Source organism: Mesoplodon mirus (genome assembly GCF_964341445.2).
Source record: "Mesoplodon mirus genome assembly, chromosome: 6".
Taxonomy (NCBI): Eukaryota; Metazoa; Chordata; class Mammalia; order Artiodactyla; family Ziphiidae; genus Mesoplodon; species Mesoplodon mirus.
In genome coordinates, this window is record NC_138982.1 from 60,130,765 (window position 1) to 60,147,289 (window position 16,525).

At 37.8% G+C, this 16,525-nt stretch overlaps 1 protein-coding gene across 1 annotated transcript in view; it reads left to right on the plus strand.

Annotated features, from left to right (window-relative positions):
* The window catches only part of LOC309805954 (histone-lysine N-methyltransferase MECOM-like), a gene marked incomplete at its 3' end in the record, with an annotated part of 291,691 nt that overhangs the window by 75,363 nt on the left and 199,803 nt on the right, over positions 1-16,525 (plus strand). The window lies entirely within an intron of this gene.

A 16,525-nucleotide genomic window follows, 5' to 3' on the forward strand; every position in this document is an offset into this window, starting at 1 on the left:
TCACTTGAAATAGGAGATTAGCACGGGTTAATGGCTCTGTGTCACAATAGTGTGATGTTGCAGAAAGCGTGTGGGCCTTGGACTTAGCCAAATGGGGCCACTCGCTGTTCTTTGTCTTATAAATATGTGGATGTATAACAGGGAGCAGAAAACCCAAAGAGAAATACACCTTCAGCAGTGTTGGCTAAGCAGTGCTCCCGAATTTCTCTGTCCACTTTGTGCCTTAGACCCTCGACTGTACAATCGTTCTGGGGATTCCTCAGCCCACAGCCTACAAAGTATGTGTAAGGGGTTGGTTACTTTTGGTTTTATGAAGCCAACATTTCCTTGAGTCTGAGAATGACTAAACTCTCATTATAAATTGGAGTAATATCGAGTTTACTATATGATTAATTTAAGCATAATTACATGTAACAAAGTAATAAATGATGTACCAAGTGCTTCTGCTATTTATTTCCAACTCCTCTCCACCAATAAGTGAGAGAACTGAGAAGACTGCCACAGTCTTGGTGGGGTCCGGAGTGTTCTAGTAGTGTCCCGTGCTGTTCTTGTTCCTTGTCATCCCATATGAGGAAGTTGGCATCCTTGTATGAGACCGCTTGTTAGCATAAAGTTAGCACTGAGATATTTGCGCCATCTCCCTTTGACTAGGGAATCTTTATCAACAGTAAACCAGATCAGTTTCTCTAATAACTTCTGCAAAAGTTCTGTTTGTATGCTGCATTATACTACGCTGTGAAGGTGGCAGGGATGCTTTCTATTTTGCCATCTGTAGTAGAAATAGTGACTTACCGATTAGTGTCTTAGCTAAAAACTGATTCCATGTTGGGCAGACACATGAGTACCTTGTCACTTCCAGTTTAATGCTGTTAAATATTCTTTCTAGCTGCAGCAGCTCAGTGATTTTAATGTACAGTTATTTCATATGCACTCTCCAGTGGCTGTGTGAGGGATCTTTGCTCACTTACTCTCACTCTGTTTCTTGTCCTCTTAACAAGTTGGTCTCTGAAACCACCCAGGGAAGGACATTTTGAACTAGCATCCCTCAGCGGGAGTAGATTTTACCATGTATGCTCACTCACCAGTAAGGACACGGCAACTCGTAACGGAGAGCAAATAACAAGAAATATCTGCCGTTGTTGTTACTGTTCTTATTAAACCTATTTTAGCTTCCTTATTTGTCTCAGTATTTACCCCACTGCCTAGAACAGGCTTCCCAGCTTCCATACTTATTTATCACACAAGTAGATGTTCTTCTAGAAATATGGCATGTTAGAAAGATATGTTGGTGAAAACTGAGGCTTACTTAGAGGGCTTTTTTTTACCCTTGTTTATATAAATACAAAACAAAAACAAACTACTTGAGTTTGTTCTTAATCTGTTGTTTATCTGCCTCTGGTCCAGGTATAGAATACAATGGAAAATGTGGGGATGAACATTTCTGAGTCCAAAGATGCTGAGAAGGGATAGTGGTGAATGAAAGAGAAGATGAAGAGGAAATGCCCCAAATTTAAACCACCAGGGCCTTGCAAGTAGGCTAAATTAGGATCTTTGGTGACTAAACAGCTGCAGTGATTTCAGGGGTAGTCATGGGAAACAGTCTTTGAAACATTAATTTTTCATCAGAAATTGCATGTTAACATAGGTAGATGGCTATATTTATAGGCAGATAGATAAATAGATAGATGATTTTTTTTTTTTGAGTCAGAATTGCGGCTTAGTGAGGAAGGTGGGCAATACCTTGGATGGACCAATGCAAGGCAGGCCAGGTTAAGCCCAGAGCTCATTGTACTGACTGGCTATTCAGCAATAAATGAGTGGGGTTGGAGAGTGAAGGGAGTGGAAATAGAGCCATATTATATAGCATGAGATAGAATCATAAAATGCTGGAGCTGAGGGACCATCAGAGAATGTTTTTTCCACCCATTTTACGAATGAGGAAACAGACCCGGAGAGGCGGCATGAAGTTCCCAGGATCAGTACTGACTGATAAAGCCAAGAGCAGAATCTAGTCCAGCATGATGCCTTCTTGGTCTTTAGAGATGTGTAGAGATGTGAGATAACCAAATGCGACCTACTGTCAGTCAATGAGATTTTTAGTCACTTCTTATAGATAAGAATAGTGGTGCCATTCATCTTTCTATGTCTCATGCAAGGATAAAGTTCTGTGTCTCTGTGGGAGGCTGACAGGCTAGGTTAATATCCCAGGGCTTTTCCCATCTTAATTTAATATTGAGTAAAGGGAAAAATAGTCAACAAGTTAATAATATGGAATTTATTATTTTTTCCCCCAACTTGGAGATTTGGGAGGAAAAACAAGGCAGGTCCTTTGTATTGGCAATTTTCAAAGGCTACCACACAGCTATTTGAGTAGTGTTTATTTTCTGAATTTTCATAGTTGAGAGCACAAAATATGGTAGACCTAAAAATCGTGGTATGGAACACTCATACTTTTTAAAAATTTAATTTATTTATTTTTTATACAGCAGGTTCTTATTAGTTATCTATTTTATACGTATTAGTGTATATATGTCAGTCCCAATCTCCCAATTCATTCCACACCTGCCGCCCCACTTACCCGCTTTGGTGTCCATACATTTGTTCTCTATATCTGTGTCTCTATTTCTGCCTTGCAAACCAGTTTATCAGTACCATTTTTCTAGATTCCACATATATGCATTAATATACAGTATTTGTTTTTCTCTTTCTGACTTACTTCACTCTGTATGACAGTCTGTAGGTCCATCCACGTCTCTACAAATGACCCAATTTTGTTCCTTTTTATGGCTGAGTAATATTCCATTGTATATATGTACCACATCTGCTTTATCCATTCATCTGTCGATGGGCATTTAGGTTGCTTCCATGACCTGGCTATTGTAAATAGTGCTGCAATGAACACTGGGGTGCATGTGTCTTTTTGAATTATGGTTTTCTCTGGGTATAGGCCCAGTAGTGGGATTGCTGGACCATATGGTAATTCTATTTTCAGTATTTTAAGGAACCTCCATACTGTTCTCCATAGTGGCTGTATCAATTTACATTCCCACCAACAGTGCAAGAGGGTTCCATTTTCTCCACACCCTCTCCAGCATTTGTTGTTTGTAGATTTTCTGATAATGCCCATTCTGACTGGTGTGAGGTGATATCTCATTGTAGTTTTGATTTGCATTTCTCTAATAATTAGTGATGTTGAGCAGCTTTTCATGTGCTTCTTGGCCATTGTATGTCTTCTTTGGAGAAATGTCTATTTAGGTCTTCTGCCCATATTTTGATTGGGTTGTTTGTCTTTTTAATATTGACATGAGCTGTATATATATTTTGGAGATTAATCCTTTGTCCGTTGATTCCTTTGCAAATATTTTCTCCCATTCTGAGAGTTGTCTTTTTGTCTTGTCTGTAGTTTCCTTTGCTTTGCAAAAGCTTTTAGTTTCATTAGGTCCCATTTGCTTATTTTTGTTTTTATTTCCTTTACTCTAGGAGGTGGGTCAAAAAAGATCTTGCTGTGATTTATGTCAAAGAGTGTTCTTCCTATGTTTTCCTCTAAGAGTTTTATAGTGTCCAGTCTTACATTTAGGTCTCCAATCCACTTTGAGTTTATTTTTTGTGTATGGTGTTAGGGAGTGTACTAATTTCATTCTTTTACATGAAGCTGTCCAGTTTTCTCAGCACCACTTATTGAAGATACTGTCTTTTCTCCATTGTATATCCTTGCCTCCTTTGTCATAGATTAGTTGACCATAGGTGTGTGGGTTTATCTCTGGGCTTTCTATCCTGTTCCATTGATCTATATTTCTGTTTTTGTGCCAGTACCATATTGTCTTGATTACTGTAGCTTTGTAGTATAGTCTGAAGTCAGGGAGTCTGATTCCTCCAGCTCCGTTTTTTTTCCCTCAAGACTGCTTTGGCTATTCAGGGTCTTTTGTGTCTCCATACAAATTTTAAGATTTTTTGTTCTAGTTCTGTAAAAAAATGTCATTGGTAAATTGATAGGGATTGCATTGAATCTGTAAATTGCTTTGGGTACTATAGTTATTTTCACAATATTGATTCTTCCAATCCAAGAACATGGTATATCTCTCCATCTGTTTGTGTCATCTTTGATTTCTTTCATCAGTGTCTTATTATAGTTTTGTGCATACAGGTCTTTCACCTCCTTAGGTAGGTTTGTACCTAGGTATTTTATTCCTTTTGTTGCAATGGTGAATGGGATTGTTTCCTTAATTTCTCTTTGTGATCTTTTGTTGTTAGTGTATGGGAATGCAAGAGATTTCTGTGCCTTAATTTTGTATCCTGCAACTTTACCAAATTCTTTGATTAGCCCTAGTAGTTTTCTGGTGGCATCTTTAGGATTCTCTATGTATAGTATCTTGTCGTCTGCAAACAGTGACAGTTTTACTTCTTCATTTCCAATTTGTATTTCTTTTATTTCTTTTTCTTCTCTGATTGCTGTGGCTAGGACTTTGAAAACTATGTTGAATAATAGTGGTGAAAGTGGACATCCTTGTCTTGTTCTTGATCTTAGAGGAAATGCTTTCAGTTTTTCACCACTGAGAATGATGTTTGCCGCAGGTTTGTCGTATATGGCCTTTATTACGTTGAGGTAGGTTCCCTCTATGCCCACCTCAAGGAGAGTTTTTATCATAAATGGGTGTTGAATTTTGTCAAAAGCTTTTTCTACATCTATTGAGATGATCATATGGTTTTTATTCTTCAGTTTGTTACTATGGTGTATCACATTGGTTGCTTTGTGTATATTGAAGAATCCCTGCATCCCTGGGATAAATCCCACTTGATCATGGTGTATGATGCTTTTAATGTGTTGTTGGATTCTGTTTGTGAGTATTTTGTTGAGGATTTTTGCATCTATATTCATCAGTGATGTTGGTGTGTAATTTTCTTTTTTTGTAGTATCTCTGTCTGGTTTTAGTATCAAGATGATGGTGGCCTCATAGAATGAGTTTGGGAGTGTTCCTTCCTCTGCAGTGTTTTGGAAGAGTTTGAGAAGGATAGGTGTTAGCTCTTCTCTTAATATTTGATAGAATTCATCTGTGAAGCCATCTGGTCCTGGACTTTTGTTTGTTGGAAGATTTTTAATCACAGTTTCAATTTCATTACCTGTGGTTGGTCTGTTCATATTTTCTATTTCTTCCTGGTTCAGTTTTGGAAGGTTATACCTTTCTAAGAATTTGTCCATTTCTTCCAGGTTGTCCATTTTATTGGCGTAGAGATGCTTGTAGTAGTCTCTTATGATGCTTTCTTTGTATTTCTGCAGTGTCTGTTGTTAACTTCTCCTTTTCATTTTTAATTTTATTGATTTGAGTCCTCTCCCTCTTTTTCTTGATGAGTCTGGCTAAAGGTTTATCAATTTTGTTTATCTTCTCAGAGAACCAGCTTTTAGTTTTATTGATGTTCGCTATTGTTTTGTTTGTTTCTATTTCATTTATTTCTGATCTGATCTTTATGACTTCTTTCCTTCTGCTAACTTTGGGGTTTTTTTTTTTTCTTCTTTCTCTAATTGCTTTAGGTGCAAGGTTAGGTGGTTTATTCATGATGTTTCCTGTTTCTTAAGGTAGGATTGTATTGCTATAAATTTCCCTCTTAGAACTGCTTTTGCTGCCTCCCAGCAAAACACGATGGATCATCGTGTTTTCATTGTCATTTGCCTCTAGGTATATTTTGATTTCCTCTTTGATTTCTTCAGTGATCTCTTGGTCATTTAGTAACATATTGTTTAGCCTCCATGTATTTGTGTTTTTTCCGTTTTTTTCCCTGTAATTGATTTCTAATCTCATAGCATTGTGGTCAGAAACGATGCTTGATATGATTTCAATTTTCTTAAATTTACCAAGGCTTGAGTTGTGACCCAAGACGTGATCAATCCTGGAGAATATTTCATGTACACTTGTGAAGAAAGTGTAATGTGCTGTTTTTGGATGGAATGTCCTATAAATATCAATTAAATCTATCTGGTCTATTGTGTCATTTAATGCTTGGTTTTTCCTTATTAATTTTCTGTCTGGATGATCCGTCCATTGGTGTAAGTGAGGTGTTAAAGTCTCCCACTATTATTGTGTTACTGTTGATTTCCTCTTTTATAGCTGTTAGCAGTTGCCTTATGTATTGAGGTGCCCCTATGTTGGGTGCATATATATATATATATATATATATATATATATATATATAATTGTTATATCTTCTTCTTGGATTGATCCCTTGATCATTATGTAGTGTCCTTCTTTGTCTCTTGTAATAGTTTTTATTTTCAAGTCTATTTTATCTGATATGAGTATTGCTACTCCAGCTTTCTTTTGATTTCCATTTGCATGGAATATCTTTTTCCATCCCCTCACTTTCAGTCTGTATGTGTCCCTAAGTCAGAAATGGGTCTCTTGTAGACAGCAAATATATGGGTATTGTTTTTGTATCCATTTGGCGAGCCTGTGTCTTTTGGTTGGAGCATTTAATCCATTCAGCTTTAAGGTAATTATCGATATGTATGTTCCTATTACCATTTTCTTGTTATGTGTTTGTTTTTGTGGGTCCTTTCCTTTCCTTGTGTTTCCCACATAGAGAAGATCCTTTAGCATTTGTTGTAGAGTTGGTTTGATGGTGCTGAATTCTCTTAGCTTTTGCTTGTCTGTAAAGCTTCTGATTTCTCTGTCAATTCTGAATGGGATTCTTGCCGGGTAGAGTAACCTTGGTTGTAGGTTCTTCCCTTTCATCATTTTAAATATTCGTGCCACTTCCTTCTGGCTTGTAGAGTTTCTGCTGAGAAATCAGCTGTTAACTTATGGGAGTTCCCTTGTATGTTATTCGTCATTCTTCCCTTGTTGCTTTTAATAATTTTTCTTTGTCTTTAATTTTTGTCAAGTTGATTACTATGTGTCTTGGCATGGTTCTCCTTGGGTTTATACTGTGTGGGACTCTCTGAGCTTCCTGCACTTGGGTGGCTATTTCGTTTCCCATGTTAGGGAACTTTTGACTATAATCTCTTCAAATAGTTTCTCGGGTCCTTTCTCTCTCTTTTCTCCTTCTGGGACCCCTATAATGTGAATGTTGTTGTATTTAATATTGTCCCAGAGGTCTGTTAGTCTGTCTTCATTTCTTTTCATTCTTTGTTCTTTATTCTCTTCCACAGCAGTGAATTCCACCATTCTGTCTTCCAGGTCACTTATCTATTCTTCTGACTCAGTTATTCTGCTATTGATTCCTTCTAGTGTATTTTTCATTTCAGTTATTGTATTGTTCATCTCTGTTTTTTTGTTCTTTAATTCTTCTAGGTCTTTTTTAAACATTTCTTGCATCTTCTTGATCTTTGCCTCCATTCTTTTTCCAGCATCCTGGATCATCTTCACTATCATTATTCTGAATTCTTTTTCTGGAAGGTTGCCTACCTCTACTCTATTTAGTTGTTTTTTGGGGGTTTTATCTTGTTCCTTCATCTGGTACAAAGTCCTCTGCCTTTTCATTTTGTCTATCTTTCTGTGCATGTGGTTTTTGTTCCACAGGCTGTAGGACTGTATTTCTTCTTGCTTCTGCTGTCTGCCCTCTGGTGGATGAGGCTATCTAAGAGGCTTGTGCAAGCTTCCTGATGGGAGGGACGGGTGGTGGGTAGAGCTGGGTGTTGCTCTGGTGGGCAGAGCTCAGTAAATCTTTAATCCACTTCTCTGCTGATGGGTGGGGCTGGGTTCCCTCCCTGTTGGTTGTTTGGCCTGAGGCAACCCAGCACCAGAGCCTAATGGGGCTAAATGCAGACTTTGGGAGGGCTCCCACCAAAGAGTAATGCCTAGAACTTTTGCTGCCAGTGTCCTTTTTCCCTCTGTGAGCCACAGCCACCCCCACCCCCCCACCTCTGCAGGAGACCCTCCAACACTAGCAGATAGGTCTGGTTCAGTCTCTTATGGGGTCACTGCTCCTTCCCCTGGGTTCTGATGGGCACACTACTTTGTGTGTCTCCACCAAGAGTGGAGTCTCTGCTTCCCCCAGTCCTGTCAAAGTTCTGCAGTCAAATTCCTCCAGCCTTCAAAGTCTGATTCTCTAGGAATTCCTCCTCCTCTTGTCAGACCCCCAGGTTGGGAAGCCTGACGTGGGGCTCAGAACCATCACTCCAGTGGGTGGACCTCTGTGGTATAGTTGTTCTCCAGGCTGTTAGTCACCCAACCAGTGGCCATGGGATTTGGTTTTATTGTGATTGCGCCCCTCGTACTGTCTTATTGCAGCTTCTCCCCTGTCCTTGGATGTGGGGCATCTTTTTTGGTGAGTTCCAGTGTTCTCCTGTTGATGATTGTTCAGCAGTTAGTTATGTTTCCGGTGCTCTTGCAAGAGGGAGTGAGCGCACGTCCTTCTACTCTGCCATCTTGACCCAATCTCTGGACCACTCATACTTCTTACCCTGTAATTGAGCACTGTCATTCTTGAGAGAAAAAAAAATACTCATACATTTCATTTACCTACAAGATGCCAATATTTACTTTTCTATAGGAGTTGTACTATATTTTTCTAATTTGAGAGTTCAATGTTTTAAGATTAAAAAACCCAATTCACATATAAATATCAAAGAGTACCTTCTTTGACTCAGTCCTTGCTTGCCGATGTTCCCTTTTATGAGATAGGGCCATTTGTCATGCAGGAAACAGGATTAATTAACTGTGCAAAGGGTACCTAATATGGAAACTGTGAGTTCTAAAATGTTTCCACAGAAAATACAGGAAAAGAAGTACAGATGAGACTAGAAACCAGTGTGACTTTTTTTTTCTTCAGAGGGCTTAAAAAAATCTGTCCATCACAGAAATCAAACAGCCTATTATACACACAGTCTTCCCATATGTCACACAGAAACAAGCGAGGAATGTGCTTCATTTCCACATAACTTGTGTGGTTTTGAAATTCATTTCTCTTCACCCCTGAACTCTGGTGGATGTGTCATGTATGTTCCTAACAAGATGGCAGAACTTTCAATGGGAGGAATCTTGGAAGCAGAGAGCCACATAATTTTGTAGCTCATGAAAGAATCAAAACAAAATAAAATAAAAGTCTCCCACAAAATCTCTACAGAAAAATGAAAAAAACATTCCAAAATGAATTGCCAAAGATAGGTATATATAAATCACTGCAGCCTTTAGGAAGGCATCATCTATGAGCCAGTAAGCTACTCTATGTTTTTATGTTGCTATTTACTCTGAGGTTTGATAAAAGAATGTCTATGTTAAAAACTTCAACGTTATACAGAAGATACAGCAACTACTTCAAAGGTGAAAGATATTCTATGTATGCAGGTATCTCTTTATGTAATTTTATTTTGCTTAATACAAATAATAAAGATTCTTTTCTATTCATTTATAGTTTTCTTCTGGTTTCTGCAACTAAAATATGGTCCAGAGAGCAACAATTTGAATTGTTATGCCAATTGAATCAACAAATTGATTTGGAACTGCATGGAGCTTACATTTATCCCTGTCTACTTCTGGAGCTGAACCTTTCAGACCAGCATTTAGTTTTGGCTAAAGGGATTAATTTAAATGTGATTTTTTCCCTGGTAGGTGAATAATAGGACTTTGTAAACAAATAGAAAAGTGCATTTTTCAAAGATAAAAGACATAGAGATGGAACCAGAAGATCTTTGTTCCATGAAACATTAGGCTATGATGCTGTGCAGAGTAACTCTTTGGAACCAGATAACTAGATCAATACAGTCTCCAAGTGGCACTAGAAGCTCTATCTGTTGTCCTTACACTTTCCTCCTCAATATTTCACAGGATCCAGAACTAGGTTTTTGTGTGATTCCAGTACAGGTTATTAAAGCGTAAAAAACGAGAACCAACACATATTTGGATCCCCTTCCCTTTGTCCCCTTTTGTTCTACAAGGTGTCAGGTAACTCGTTTGACTGATTTCCCCAACCTTCATTGCACTGACTAGTTGTTTGAATTGGCCAATTCAACAGGTGATTGTGTGTGTGTGTGAGTGTGTGTGTGTGTGTTTACACGTGGTAATGAGCCACAATCCCTTTGGCAGAATCCAAGCCATGCATAACAATGTCAAAAAAAATCTGTTACTGTTTTCTCAGCATTTACTGTTTTAGGTAAAAGAAGTGATTATCAGAAAGATTTGGGTAATTCCAGGTTTTCTGGTAAACATTGCTGAATCAAAATACAGGATAGGCATTTCTCTAATATAGAAAATATTGAGCAGTCAAAGCATATGAAGTGCCTGGCAAAAAACAGATACTCAATAAATATTGGTCTCAGGCTATGGAACACTGGTCCCTCCCACCTTTTATTAGCTGTGTGACTTTGGGCAATTATCTAAATTCATTTTGCCCTAGTTTCTGTATCTGTGAAGTAGGGGATAATAATTGCACTTATGTTTTAAGGTTATTGTGAAAGTTAAATGAGTTAATACATATAAGGTGCTTAGAACAAGAACAAGCATATAGTCCTCAGTAAATGTTACTTGTTATTACCACGATGGCGACACTGTGTTCTCCTTTTACTATGGCGATGGCAACACCAAATGCTGGTTCTTAGTAAATGGGAAGCTGTTTTTAAAAGCCATTGCACAGAGAGTGTTGTCAGATGGTTATGCTTTACGAACTGACCAAACTGAGAAATTTCACTTGTGTATCTGGTCCAATTGAGCTTTGTTATCCTGTGGACATAGAGATCTCTTACAACAGACATATAAACAAACGGAATTCAGCCTCCTGCCTGGTTAAGAGAAGGATCTAAACTGAAATTATATGTTCTTTGGGGAATGTTACAAGGCAAATTTTTTTTTTAGGGATCTAGTGAAACACAAGTAGACACCCATATAACAATGAATTGACAAACAGTAAATTAAAACTTTCTTGCAAAGGTGTTCGTCTTCAAACCAGGGCCTTAATAATGTGAGTGTTCACCTGTTCCTTAAGGAGGGTTGTGAAAATTAATGTTGGGAAAGTTTCCAGAGATATAATAGCCATGCAAAATAGTATTGTTATTTATATTACATGACAAATCTGTGCCCAAGGCAACAAATAAATTATGCTAACCAGATGGAAAACTAGTTTTTGGCTTTAGAAACTTAAAATTTAAAGGTATGAGAAAACTAAAAGGAGGTATTAAAATGCACAGTGTGGTTTATAATGTAAAAAATTTTTTTACATTAGATAGTATATTTATAAAATTCTATGGTTTTCATGATGCCTTCCCCCTCGGGATCAAATACTTCCATTCCCATTTTACTTGCAGAGAAGAGGATTAGAACAATGTAGCTTTAGGACTACTTACTGATTAGGCAGATATTTGGAAATTTTTGAAATGAAAAGTTAAAAAATAGGAATTAAAGTAATTATTCTGTGTGTGACTATTGGTGTTATTGAAACATTTTCCCTCTTTTGAAACACTATGGTGCACCTTGCTGGGTGTACGTATTCTTTCATAGGAATATAATAGGAAGAGGGAGGACAAAAAAGGTTACGATTAGTATGGATTTGCATCCAAGGATACAAAACCAGCTAAGAATGATTTTAATATTTTTTCCTGTCTGGGAGAATTAAAAAATTGTTATTCCTAGCACTTAACAAGTGTACTGAATATCAACCATTCATTTAACCAATAGTCATTATACATGGTATGGGCCAGAAACAATTCTAGGTGCTGTGAATTCATTAATGAACAAAGCAGATAAAACTCCCTCCTCTCACGAAAATCTAGCTCTCAAAAGTAGGGAAGATATTCAAAATAGTTTACCTCTAGAGTCTAGGCACCAAACCCGTCACAAAGGACACGGACAAGTATGACTTTACGGGCGCCCATAGGTCTGATGGTAACATTTGACTCTCAGCCCTGGTGTTAGGGACTCTGAGTGGGGTGGTAGGGAGGGGAAACTCAGATGAATATATGTCTCTTGCCCTCAAGAAGCTTATGGTTTAATAAAGGAAATAAGCTCTATACACACATAAGTAAAATACAGAATAGAACTTCAGCAAGTTTTTATTTTTAGGAAATTATTTTCTGTGGAGTTTTAGAGAAATGAAATGCTGGACTTATATTCTGTCATTGTCTGCTTCCATCCTTAAATCCTCAATTCGGCACTATCAATTGCCTACTCCATTCCCATGCATTAAACTCCAGGGGTAATGACCTCAATCTCTGGGATAACAGAATCATACATTTGGTAATGATTCAGTATTTGGCCTCCAGGTGGGTGAAGACACAAACCATATAAGACAAATGGTCATTGCTCCTGTTTTTAAAAGATTTCTAAGATCTCTAACCCGTAACCTGTTGGTCATCTCTTCCGATACTTAATAGCACTCTTGTATTTACTATTGTCAAGAGGGTTTTCTTTATTTTCAATCCATCTATCCATGGGGAAACATTTCATCTTATTTGATAATCTGTGGAAATGGAGAATCACCAGTCAGCATCATTCTCATAAGATCCTTTCATACTTGCTTCTTTATCATGTTCTTTGGGTGAATTAACTAGAATTTCTTTTATCTTTTCCCCTTAGGATCTATTTCTCATCCTATTAGTATAGATCTAATTTCATTCTACTAGTATAGTGTCTTTTTCATTCTTTTTACATTGTTCATTTTAGTTCATTTTCATTTTTAAAAATATAACTAGAATGCTGGGCTGCGTGGGGTATTTTGTATGGTTCTTAACGTTACTGACTTTAAGAGAAAGGATGACTTCTTAGTTGCTGAATTTTGTACCCAGTTGTTAAATCCCACCTTCTTTAGAAATAGACAGTACTTTACCAGTAATATACTCAAACTCAACAGGAAATTTTCTAAAATCTTCAAACTTCTTTCTTTTGAGACTTCTCAGGCTTTCTCTGAATTTTCTTCATTTTTTTTCTATCTGACTCTATTCAACTTCACTTTGTTTCTCAAAAACCAACTCTTCAATTTTTTTGAAATTTATTCTAAAGTTTATTGCTGGCTTTTAATGTTAGCTTGGCTTCCTGGGATGAGGATATCTTCTACATCTTTATTTCAGCAACTAGTAACAAAACTTGCTTATGGACTCAGGAGTCTCATTAATATTATATCAAATATATTAAATAATATTACAGTGAATATGGTTTAAGTTACCTGCCAAGGACAAATTCGTAGAATAAATACATATATATATATATATAGAATATTTGGGGCTTGGGGTGACCAGAATATGGCCATTTCTAATGTACTGAAAGTAACCATGATTGACCAATATTTTAAGAATTAGGCTACAATAAAATAGTTGTCAGAAATTTGATTTTAAAGTATTTGCTAATCTTGAATATTATCAAGTCATAATTATGTACATTAATTCTCAGTTCGTGCATCTTTAGGAGTAAACATAGGAGATTGGGCTGATAGTACTTTTCCTAGGATGTGAGTGGGTATTTGAAATATGGTGGTACATTTGAGAGAGAGAGAAAGAGAGAGAAGGAGAGAGACAGAGAAAGAGATGGAGAGAGAACGTGTTTGTTGTCAGTTGTCAGTTGTTTGGATTTCAGGTTTTTAGGAGTAGAATGTGCAAGTGCACTGTGGTAAGTTTATGGAGTTATGTGTGTGTTCTCTTCCCACATCTTCAATACTACTGAGGGATATCAGTAGAATTATTATTGATTTCTTTATGTATCATTAGAAATGGAAGGTGAGAAATACTTTCTTGAAGGCCAGGCACAAACAAAAGATATTACTACTCCAACTACGTTCATTCATTCATTCATTTTAGCTACTCACGGTGTGCCAGGTACTTTGCTAGTACTTTATGAAACATAATCTTTTAATCCTCCACTTTGTGACTGAAGAAACTGAGGCTCACTGAGATTAAGAACGTTTCCCAATGTTGCAGAGCAAGCAGAGCTTCTTCCTTTCTAAGCTTGTGTGTATAGTTTTGTCTGTGCCAAGCAACCTTTCTTTGGTTCATTTGCTCTTTTGCTTCATGGGTGTATATCTGTAAATCAGTTGTATTTCTTTTTATCTAAGTTTAGGGACATGTGATATTTAATTGTGTCATATGCACCAAGTGAGCAAAATGAAATCCCAAAGAGATGTGCTGAAACTGACAAATCATAAAGAAAATCCCAAATGTTTAAACCAAGCTACCAAGGAGGAAGGCTCTAGAAGGAACACATGCGATATGTTCCCCATGGCTGCTGCTTCTGAATTGGGGGATCAAATACAAACAGGCTTTGCTGAAAGCTTCTCCATCATGGAGGGCATTTTGAGCTACAGGTGAAAGGATGAACCATTATGGACTTGGGCTACATCACGCAGAGACAGAGGAAGAGCCCAGGATTTTGTTTAGTGGATGCTTAGCGCTCTCTGAGGGTAAATAGTACATAGTTTCATAGGATAAACTAAAATAGGAATAGCAGTTTCTTCTTTCAGGTTCTTTGCTGTTTTCCATTCCCCTCATTACTCTAACTCCTCTGCATTCATTTTTCTATTCTTCCCCCTTTCACTTTTTTCCCCTTACCTTTTCTCTCCCTTTGCATTTTTGGACCTTACTCCATGTTGCCTTCTTCTTTTCATTTTTGATTCTGTTTTGTCACTCCTCTTTTCCCTCCTTTTATTCTATCCCTCTCCTGCCCCCCGCACCCCTTTCCTTCCATTTCTTCTTCGTTTACTCTCAGTTGATGTTCCCTGCAAAGAGCTGTCTGGGTTCCTTGACCTCACAAGAAGCTCTCTGACGAAACGCTTAAGAAAAACAAGGTATTATGTATTATCCTACACATTCTACAATCGCCCTAGCAATTTAGTAACTACAGTCCAATTTAAACCAGGCCTCAAGGCAACAAAAATTGCACCAAATGCCAACTAATTTACCAAAGTTATAGAAGGAATATTTGGGAGCCTCTTGCCTTCAAGCCATCTGATTCATATTATTGACTCATTTAGAAAACAGAAAGTGAACAGAGACAAGTTTTTAAGGAGTTTGGTTTCATGCAAATGACTTGCAATTGCAGCCCATTATTTTTATACCACGACTTCATTAGTCATATCCCTGTCAGACCTGTGACCAGTGTCAAATGTTTTCAAAAAGCGCACCAGGACAAGCATGGAACTCATCAGCCCGTGTCAAAGGTCGTGCTCATTAAGGAGTCAAAATGAAAACTTTCAGTGTCTCTAACACATCGCATAGCTCTCCCTGGTGCTCCCACCCCCACTCCTGAAACCCAGGGCCGGCTAAGCACCTCCAGCTCCCCAGACACCCAAATAAGATCAAGATGACAGGGCAGGAAAATGAATAGGGCTCTTACTTGGCTGGACTTCAGAGTCTGGTCCTGATTGAAACAACCAGAAAGCTGTTTGCCAGGTCTTATAGCACCATTTCCTGAGGTTAAACATAACATCTCAAAATGAAGCAATTAGGGATTTCTCTAAAACAGGAGTCTTCAGTAATTAAAAAAGAAAAAAAAAGGCAGAAAGAAAGAAGAAAATGAAGACTATCTTTGTAGGTGCTGATTGGGCCTGACGTAGGGGTTTGATGGAGGAGGGAGGCAATTTGGTTTTTCTTTGCCACCTGGGAGCTAAATTTTTGATCATGGAAGCAGTAGGTAAAAAGAAGTTACCTGTAACAGTGCTGTGAGTTTTAAGGAATTTGAGACCCAGCGTTAATAAGAATAAAACCGTCCTTCCTGAGGCTCAATTGCATTAATATGAGCATAACAGCGACTTGGTGCTGTTTCTTGGGATTTGTTTTGTTTTGAATCATGACTGCTTTTCTGAAGAGCTGCCCACTGAGTGAGCATAGTCACGTGCTGTCATGCTGTGTGCCATTTCCAAAGGGCTCAGGTGGTGTTTTTTTTTTTCCCTTCAGCATCTTCTTCTGGCCAGCACGGGTGTTGGATCTGGGTTCTTAGGAGACTTGAAAATGGATTACATCCTGCCACTACCATATGTGGCTGGTTACAGTAGCTTTAAGATTGACAAACAGATATTTCCAGCATCACATAGGGTGAATATTAAGGAAGGCTTTCATTGTCAATACATTTTGCAAAAGCAAAACACAATGCAATTTAACAATAGGAAATGTCAAATTGTGATGACTATATTGATTTTTAGAAAACACACAATCTGCTCTCAAATTCAGAAGTCGTTTGGGGCAACTTGATCTAATTCTGTGGTAATGCCTGTGACTTTCCCTCTGCTTACTCACTAACTTAATTCACTGTTCGCACTTGAATGAGACTCCCAGCCTCCTTGAGCTGTCTTTTCAGGGAAATAGGTACCTTGTGAAAGCATTTTGCCTCATCCTTGTTTTCCAAAATCTGGTTTATAAATTTTCTTGGACTCATCTTTGATTATTTTGATGCAGGGGTACTTTTAGGGTAACAGGAGATGAGCATTTTATTCCATGTATCTATATTTTATACGTGGTACTTAGATATCTTCATGGTGAGCTAAAGGAAAAAGGAGCAAGTTTGTGAGCAGTCTACAAAATGCATCTCTGGCTATTGTGATGTGACAGCAACAGTCTTAGGATTGCAACCCAAATAAAAAAATGTATGTCCTAACCGGGAAGCATGGTTTTAAGCCTCCA